Source organism: Miscanthus floridulus, chromosome 3 (genome assembly GCF_019320115.1).
Source record: "Miscanthus floridulus cultivar M001 chromosome 3, ASM1932011v1, whole genome shotgun sequence".
In the NCBI taxonomy this organism is placed as follows: Eukaryota; Viridiplantae; Streptophyta; class Magnoliopsida; order Poales; family Poaceae; genus Miscanthus; species Miscanthus floridulus.
This window is the reverse complement of record NC_089582.1, coordinates 104,009,765-104,017,124: the sequence shown is the minus strand read 5'-3', so window position 1 is coordinate 104,017,124 and position 7,360 is coordinate 104,009,765.

Here is a 7,360-nt window from a genome sequence, read left to right as displayed (position 1 = left end):
ACTGATTAAGCTAAATCGGCCATTCGATTCAGTCATCAGTGGCCGACACCGGCAGGACAGAGCCGCCGTGTGGCATGAGAATCGGCCGCACGTTGCCGCTGGTCTGTCCGCGTAGGCCACGACGCGCCTGGGCGCACCTTCATCATGCCAGCGCCCGCCCACACTCAGCTGAGCACCCATTTGCTTCGCCTCGGTCTCCTTCGCCGTCTCACAGCGCCAGCAGCAGCCACCGAGCGCCCGCAGTTCCACCGTCACCATAGCCGCGTACAGCTCGCGCCTAGCCACTCTAGCACCACCACCATAGCTCCACCGTCTCCCCAGCACCCCATTGCTTCTCCCCGTGCCCACTAATAGAGCCCGGTAAGCCACTGCAGCGCGTGTAAGCTCGCCGAAGTTCCACCGAGAGCCCCGTCGTCATGGCCACGCCGCCACAGTCCTCCTCCCGCTCCATTAGCTAGCGCGCTAGGTCCCCCAGCGTTCATAGATGCTTGTCCGCACCTTGGGTTGAGCCGCCGTGGCCTCTTCTGGTGTACCGCTGTAGTCCAGCCCCGCCGTTCCACCATGGCCGCCGCCGTCAGCTCTAGGGTCGGCAATAGGACCGGCCAAGTGGCTTAGTAGGTTCGCCAGGTCACGTAGGTCATACCATGATGACGTCACCGCCGGCGGATTCGCCGTCGACGAGCTGTGGCCGCGCGAGCTTGCTCTGCGCCACCGGCTCTGTTTTGGTCTCACTGACTGGTGGGTCCAACCGACGCGTGGGTCCCTGCTGTCAGCGACTCTAGGTTTTAAGGACAGTTCAAAAATTCCAGATTCAAGTGTGTTTTGTTATTTTCATATCTTTAGTTTGGTAGCTCCTAAATTTGTGAAATAAATATGGTTGTGTTCCTTAGAAAGTGTAGTATTTAGGAAAAATATGTTCTTAGCTTCAACAGTAGAAATTTCTGGAGATTTAAATAGGGATTTGAAAGGTGCTTTTGAATGCATTTAAATTTGTTTATTTTATATCTAGAGTTCCTGTGCTCCAAAAATTTTGAAATTTTTGTGGTAAGCTAGTCTTAGCATATATGAGCTTTGGTAAAAATTTGAGGACCAGTGCATGGGTAGATTTATAGTTATAGATTTTTCTTTTATGGCTAGTCAATCCTTGCATGAATTTTTATAAATTATTTATGAGTCCAAAATTCATGAAATTTGTTGGAGGTAATTCTAGTACCATATGTATATTAAGAAAAATAGGAAATCTGTTGCTTGACACTTTTCAATAGGATTTTCCATTTATGATATTTCAAGCCTTGCTGCCTTATCATTTTTGTATAGAATGTTCTACCTAGTAAAATGACATGAAATTTTTATAGTAGTCCTTTTATAGCATTAGTAAGGCACTGTAAAATTTTAAGAATTTAATAAGTATGTCTGATATAGGTTTAGTATTTAACCTAGATATCTAAATAAAATAATAAAAGGTAACTAAATAAAAAGTTTGGGCTTCACCATTGTATTATCTTAACTGTATTTGGTATGCTTAAACTGGTGGTAGAGTCTATGTTGTCAAATTTTGAATGATTACATGAAGTAGAAGTATTATTACTTTATATTGCATGTTAAATAGTTTCCGGACTGATTCTAGAGTGTGATGAGTTGCATGTTGAAACTGGCATGTACTGTAAAAATTATTAATAACAAAGTTGTAGAGAATTTGATAAGCTTTCCAGAAAGTCCAGGATCACTGTTTTTGGATTTGTAGAACTCTAGTTATGAGTGAAACAAGTAGCTACTGTTTGTGGCATAGTCGATGCATTGTAGAAGTAGTTAAGTAATAATCGAGAAGCAATGTTTTTCTAAACACTAAACGGTAAACAGTCGGTCACCTACCGTTTAGCCATTATTCGGGTAAAACGTCCCATTAAACGGGCTAAACGGCCAATTAAACGGGGTAAGCGGGTGATTAAAGCGAAACGGCGCACCACTGTGTAGCGTTTACACGGTGTGTAAACGGGCTAAACGACCGTTTAGGCAAACAGTGTCGAGAAGAGATATGCACCTACTCAAACAACGTGATGCACTTGTTAACATATATGCATTCGTAATACTTATACCATACTCATGCATCTAGGATCAGAGGAAGAGATCACGTTGCTTGAATTCGAAGAAGCAGAGGAAGGGAACCCGCAGGAGGATCCGCAAGTCGCAGCTCCCGAAGGCATGGAGCAGAACCTTGAAGAGCTTCCGGAGTGTTCTGACCATCGCCCTACTTCCTTTCTGCGAGGCAAGCCCCGGAGCATTATAAGTCTCCTAGTAATTTACAAATGTTTACTTACGTATTTATGATTGATGCATTAGGTTATAAGAGTTGAATGAAACCACTCGATGCATGTACATTCCTTGTCCAGATATTACACCTTTAACCGGTATAGGTCCAGGATCGAATATATATGCTTAGCCATGCTTAGACCGATAGAAGTTGGGTGATGTCCTATCACCTATGAGATATAGGTGGATACCAGAGCACGGTTGGCTATATCTGCTATCGTGGAACAGAACCATGAGGTAAAAGTAAATTGAGACCGGACGGGAAGTCGATAGAGAAGCAACAAGACATGGAGGTCTTGGGTGTGGACTTATCCCCGTCTATGTCGATTAAGGACCGTACCGTTGTTGGCGCTTCTGACAAGATTGAACGCATGCCTCTCACTTAGCTGGCCGGATAACTCGTTCCGACCGCGAAGCCGAGTAATTCAACTCAGGTCGAGAACCATTCTGTTGTGCGCTCCTTCCGGGGAACGATCAGACTGAGCCCAAGGGCAGGTTTGGCCTGAGCATCCTGGCATCTGGTGTTCCAGATTGTGCGGCGTGGTATGGACCCACGAAATGTGTACCTGAGTTGTACAAAAGGTGACCTAAGACTATCATGGCTGGTAGATCTGGGTTTGTGTTAGGAATAAATTCCCAGCTAGTTGAAATCGATTCGAATCGCCGTCTCTCCCGGATAGTGAGAAACTTGGCTAGTCCCAACATCGTAGCAACTATATTATGAAACATGATGGTTCAGATGAATATGGAATTATAATACCTGCTATAGTTACTATTGTATGCTTCTAAATGATATACCACATGTTTGGCACAGGATAGTTGCTAATCTAGAAATGAATAGTTATAATTAACTTGATAAAGGAATCATAATTGTACAACGGGTGAATTGCCTTTTACGCAAAATGTTGTCAAGTTACGTCCACTTATACAGCCTTGCATGATCCTTGGAGTCATTTTATTTCTGGTTCATGACGGGTAAGTCTAGCTGAGTACCTTCTCGTACTCAGGGTTTATTTTCCCATTGTTGCAAATGGCACTATGTATCATGGGTATTGCAAGAGTTGCTTCTATCCCGCTGTGGATGAGGAGTAAGCCTTGGGCAGGCTTCTTTAAGTAATTCCTATCTTTGCTTTTGTGGACCATGATCTGGTTTGGCACTGTATCAAACTATGTTGGAAACTTTATCTTCAAACTTATTTGCTTCCACTTTATCTACCAAACTCGGTTTGTAATAACTTTTATTCGTACTCTGATGATGAAAAGTATCTATGAACTTTATGTAACATATGGCATGTATGTTGAATCCTATACGATCTTGGTTGTTGTAAATCATTTATCGAGACCCGTCGTGGTACTCGACAGACTACCAGGTTTATATGGGTTCAAGTATGACAGTGCGACCACTTACGGATTGCCATTGTACTTGTATTCTTATAAATTGGTCGGTTCTACGACAGCTGGTATCAGAGCAAGATTCAACGTTAATTGTCACAAGTGTATTTAAAACAAAAGTTTTTGTTTTCCAAAAACCCTTCTCTGGCAACTAATAGTTATTTAATAGGTATTTGAAATCTAAAGTGTGCCAATGATCACTTTCTTATGCCCAAATTAAGGACTATTAGGTGGCTATTTAAGTACTAACATGGGGGTTTTTACTTCGTCGTCCATACGGCGTGCTATTGTATGGATGCCATTCACTTGAGTGGTAATGTATGGATCAAATGCCTCTACGCCAAGGTAAGATGAGTGTATGACCGCAAGATGTGAGCGTGCGGTCAGGAAGAGTTAGTTTGGTACGGCTATGTATGCATGCTTGCATGTGTATATGGTACGTATTTAATTGTGGGTTTAAATTCTTGTCGGGTAGATTGATACGGAAGTATATGTATGGGTATACATATATGAAAGTATTTACATTTACATTCTGCATATTCATTTTGGGTTTAGGGCTGAAATGAAGTTTTATGCAGGTACACTAACAACGAAATGTGTAGCTCGACTAGTTACACTATTTAGGAGAGAACGTATGTATGCCACCGTGTCTACCGTTAGAAACAAATTTTTCCTAAGTTTGTGAGGACGTACGGCACGAGCATGCATCATGTTAAATTACCATTCACATAACTACATTGATCCTCCCCTTATAAAATTCTTACTCAGTTATGTAACTCTTATCCATCATGGCATTATCTCACCAAAGGGTACATGTTGATGGTGCAGATGGCACGCACCAAGTAGACTGCTCGCAAGTCCACTAGAGGTAGAGCTCCTAGCCGTCAGCTTGCTCCACGTACCCGTCAACATCACACGTTCCTTGGAGAGTTTGGGATGCCTACACTCTTATGGAGAGTGCTCAGCTATGTAGGTTATCCTGATGGAATGGAACCCCGCTACTTCTGGGCGAATGAGCGGTTGGGAGAAGGTCTCTTAGTTACTGTGGAGGCCATTGTTCGTCCCCGAGGTGACGATTCTGAGTGGACAGGCTGGTGTTATGAGTCAACTGGTAGGACTGCTGAAGAAGCAGCTGGCAGGGCAGCCTTTGGGATCCTGAGGGATATCATGGATCATTTTCCTCAAGAGCTGGCAGCCGCTTTGGTTGGAGTCTTTCCAAGAGGTAACCCCTCCACCGACTCATGGCAGCAGGCAAGAGGAAGATCTTTGGAGATTAGTGCAGCAGAAGGGCAGAACAGTGATAACCCTGCCATGAGCGCCATGTTCACAGTGATGAGAGTGTTAGATGGAGTAGAAGGTAGCCTTAGACATGTGTCTAGTGCTCTTGGTCATGCCCGCGAGGACCAACGTCAGCTTCAGAGGGAGCACGACGCCGAGATTGAAAGGCTCACTGAAGAAATGACTTGGTTAACTCACCAGCGGAATGCAGCCTAGTTTAGGGAAGATGTCTTGAGAGCTCGATAGTTTGAGCTGGGACAGCAGCTAGCTAATGTGGAAGAATACAACGATAATCTGCATGAAGAGGTTCATCTACTGAACAATCAGCTTCACCCTTATGTCCCACCTAGAGCCGTAGAAATGGATCTAGAAGGGTACGAGGAAGGAGAAGAAGAAGTGGAGCCTGAAGAAGAAGTAGAACCTGAGGAAGGAAATGATTCTGCATCTGACCTCAATAGTGATCATGAGGAGGATTGGATCGCTTAGCACTTAGTGGAAGGACTAATGTATCACCTTTATTCATGTAATGGACCTGTAGTTTGAAGTTGGCATTGGTAACCAGACTATCATGTAATGTTAACCGCACGTTTGGATGAACGTCAATGCAATTCCAGTTCTTTGTCGGTAATCACGCTTTAAATTTGCATGCGTTATGAGCACGATAAGTGGTCAAATTGGTGATGTCATGTTGCGAGAATGAATTATTATGCCTCTGTTTTTATTGTGATTTTGAGAATTTTCTCCAGTAATTTCAGTTTGGCATGAGTACAAAATTCCTCTGCAATCTCTTGACCTCAACCAATAATCGCTTATTGTTGCAACTTCATAAATGACGCGCACTCGTGCAGGAGCTAGTAGCAGCCAGGATGGCAACCAGGATGACTTGCCACCCCCACCGCCGCCGTCTGCTCAGGAATTCTTTACCCAGTTCCTGGGTAGCCAGAGGACAATGGAAGAAGCTTTGCGCCTTATCGCGCAAAACACTGCTCGTGGTCACCCACAGCAACCAGGGGCTGAGCCAAATCAGCATAGTTCATTCAAGGAGTTTCTAGACACGAAGCCGCCGATCTTCAAGGTGGCTGAGGAACCACTGCAGGCCGATGAGTGGCTGAATACCATCGAGCAGAAATTTCATCTGCTAAGGGTCACAGAGCACCTGAAAGCAGAATATGCTTCTCATCAATTGCAAGGACCAGCAGGAATCTGGTGGACACACTTCCTGTCGTCTCTGCCTGCTAATGCGAGAGTGACCTGGGATCAATTCAAGCTGGCTTTTAGGGGACACCATATTCCCCCGGGCTTGATGCGCATGAAAGCAGCAGAATTTATGAGGCTCACTCAGGGAACAAAGTCACTCACAGAATATATGCACGCATTCAACAACTTGTCAAGATATGCTCCAAGTTTTGTGGATACTGAAGAGAAAAAGATTGAGAGTTTCAAGCGAGGTTTGGGCACCAAACTGATGAAGACTATGGCAAATTCTCGATGTGCCATGTACAATGAGTTTATTAGTGATGCCTTGACCCAAGAAAACCACAACAACATGCATGCAGTTGCTAAAGGTCGCAAGAGGGCATATGAGGCTGGTGCATCCGGATCTTTCCAGTTGAAAGGGCCTATCATAGCTAGGCCACAATTCCGTCCACCTGCACCCAAGTTTAGGCCTCCACCATCGAAAGCTCAGAATAATAGGCCACAAAAACCATTCCATAAGGTGTTCACTATTGCCTTACCAAAAGGAAATGGTAATCAGGACAGCTCCACCAGATTCAGAAGTAATCAACCATGTTTCAACTGCAACCAACTGGGTCATTGGTCCAAGGAGTGCCCCCACCCCAAGAGGAATAGCAACCCAAATCAGAACAATCAGAGGCAGGTGAATGCCAGGGCACGTCAGGGACAAGTGCATTATACCGCTGTGGAGGAAGTGCCCACCGGAGAAGTTGTCACGGCTGGTATGTTTCTCGTCAACAAGCATCCTGCTGTTGTTTTATTTGATTCGGGAGCTTCTCATTCATTTATGAGTCAAGCATTTGCATCTAGACATGATCAAGAAATTATAGAAGTAAGTAAAGGGGGTTTTAACATAAGTTCAGCAGGGGGAACTATTACTACCAAAAAGATAGTAAAAATGTACTCATCTTGATACAAGGGAGGGAGTACACAACAGATTTGATAATATTGCCAGGGTTGTTGATAAGTGTAATCTTAGGCATGAATTGGATGAAGGATCATGGTGTTCTTATTGACACTAGCACCCGTACCATTATGTTGAGAGAACCCACGGGAGGGAATGCTTTTCTAGTTCCACTCTCCCACGAATTCAAACCCCAACATTTAGCCTGTGCTATCCAAACCACTACCATATGTGATATCC